The sequence below is a fragment of the Kogia breviceps genome, chromosome 4, assembly GCF_026419965.1.
Source record: "Kogia breviceps isolate mKogBre1 chromosome 4, mKogBre1 haplotype 1, whole genome shotgun sequence".
NCBI lineage: Eukaryota > Metazoa > Chordata > Mammalia > Artiodactyla > Physeteridae > Kogia > Kogia breviceps.
Window position 1 is genome coordinate 49115596 of NC_081313.1, and position 2532 is coordinate 49118127.

A 2532-nucleotide genomic window follows, 5' to 3' on the forward strand; every position below is an offset into this window, starting at 1 on the left:
ATATTCCTACTCCTTAGTTAAGGACTAGGGCCGGCACATAGGCAGGCTCCAGGATATGCCAGTGTTAGTCTTCTAATCTGTATAGGTCCTTCTTTACATACTAAAGAGAGCCATCTGCTGGTAACCTTAGGGAGCAGTTTTCATACTTTTTGGTCTCAGTCCCATATACACTATGAAATATTATTGAGCTTTTATTTTATCTATCAATCTTCACCATATTAGAAAGTCAGACATTTAAAATATTTATTTCTGGGCTGGAACCGCCATCTTCCAGTAATTCGCCAAAATGACCAACACAAAGGGAAAGAGGAGGGGCACCCGCTACATGTTCTCTAGGACTTTTAGAAAACATGGAGTTGTTCCTTTGGCCACATACATGCGAATCTACAAGAAAGGTGATATTGTAGATATCAAGGGAATGGGCACTGTTCAAAAAGGAATGCCCCACAAATGTTACCATGGCAAAACTGGGAGAGTCTACAATGTTACCCAGCATGCTGTTGGCATCATTGTAAACAAACAAGGGCAAGATTCTTGCCAAGAGAGTTAATGTGCATATCGAGCATATTAAGCACTCTAAGAGCAGAGATAGCTTCCTGAAACGGGTGAAGGAAAATGATCAGAAAAAGAAGGAAGCCAAAGAGAGAGGTACTTGGGTTCAACTGAAGTGCCAGTGTGCTCCACCCAGAGAAGCACACTTCGTGAGAGCCAATGGAAAGGAGCCTGAACTGTTGGAGCCCATTCCCTATGAATTCATGGCATGATGGGTGTAAAGAAAATAAAAGACCTGGACTGTAAAAAATAAATAAATAAAATAAAATATTTCTTTGCTTAAGAATAACAATGATAAACCCAATACATATTAACATAAATAACAGATGTTTTCATGAAAAATAACTACATTATCCAAACCAAAAAATTTAGTGAGAAGCGTGGTATTGTTTTGCATTTTTACAACTCTCTCTAGTGTCTGGCTTAAAAGAGGACAGCTGGATTTTCATGTTTGCTTCTGCATTCAGTCTGTTGTAATCTGTTGTGTTGGTTGAAGTGTGTGAAGAAAATCTGAACTCAGCTAGATATTTAGTTGGAAAAGGGACAAATATTTCATTAGTCTTTTCAGATAATTGTGAATTTTCTTCTTTGATACTAAACCACAATTCAACAAGAGGTAATTTCTTTTTTATAAAATTAAAAAAATTTTTACTTCATGGAGTGTTTTACTTCACCAGTCAGATACAGGTGCAGACATGAATATACTGACCTTTTATTTATCTGTTATTTTAGCACACTTTTGCTATTTTATGAAGCAAAGCATTTCAAGTGGACTTAAAATTTTTTTAAACTATATTTAAAGGTTACTTTCCATTTACAGTTATTACAAAATATTGGCTATATTCCTTGTGTTGTACAATACATCATTGAGCCTATCTTACACCCAATAGTTTGTACCTCCCACTCCCACTGCTATATTGCCCCCACCCTCACTGGTAACCACTAGCTTGTTCTCTATATGTATGAGTCTGCTTCTTTTTTGTTATATTCACTAGTTTGTTGTATTTTTTATGTTCCACATATAAGTGATATCATACAGTATTTGTCTTTCTCTGTCTGACTATTTCACTTAACATAATGCCCTTCAAATCCATCCATGTTGCTGCAAATGGCAAAATTTCATTCTTTTTTATGGCTGAGTAGTATTCCAGTGTGTGTGTGTGTGTGTGTGTGTGTGTGTGTGTGTGTGTATGTGTATATGTATCACATCTTCTTTATCCATTCATCTGTAGATGGACACTTAGGTTGTTTCCATATCTTGGCAATTGTAAATAATGCTGCTATGAACATTAGCGGGCATGTATCTTTTTTTTTTTTAACATCTTTATTGGAGTATAATTGCTTTACAATGGTGTGTTAGTTTCTGCTGTATAACAAAGTGAATCAGCTATACATATACATATATCCCCATTTCCATGTATCTTTTTGAATGAGTGTTTTTAATTTTTTTTGATGTATACCCAGGAGTGGAATTGCTGGGTCATATGGTAGTTCTATTTTTAGTTTATTGAGAAACCTCCATACTGTTTTCCACAGTGGCTGCACCAATTTACATTCCCACCAATAGTATATGAGAGTTCCCTTTTCTTCACATCCTTGCCGACATTTGTTATTTGTGTTCTTTTTGATGACAGTCATTCTGACCATTGTAAGGTGATATCTCATTGTGGGTTTGATTTGCATTTCCCTGATGATTAGCAAAGTTGAGTATCTTTTCATGTGCCTGTTGGCCATCTGTATTTCCTCTTTGGAAAAATGTCTATTCAATTCTTCTGCCCATTTAAAAATCAGGTTGCTTGTTTTTTTGATGTTGAGTTGTATGAGCTATTTATATATGTTGACTATTAATCCCTTATCAGTCATATCATTTGCAAAATATTTTCTCCTATTCAGTAGGTTGTCTTTTCATTTTTTTGATGGTTTCCTTTGCTGTGCAAAAGCTTTTAAGTTTAATTAGGTCCCATTTGTTTATTTTTGCTT

The 2532-nt window shown here is 35.3% G+C and overlaps 1 pseudogene; it reads left to right on the forward strand.

Moving 5' to 3' along the window:
• The first annotated feature begins 259 nt into the window (after positions 1-259).
• LOC131756420 (large ribosomal subunit protein eL21-like) lies at positions 260-779 on the forward strand (annotated as a pseudogene).
• The last annotated feature ends 1753 nt before the right edge of the window (positions 780-2532 follow it).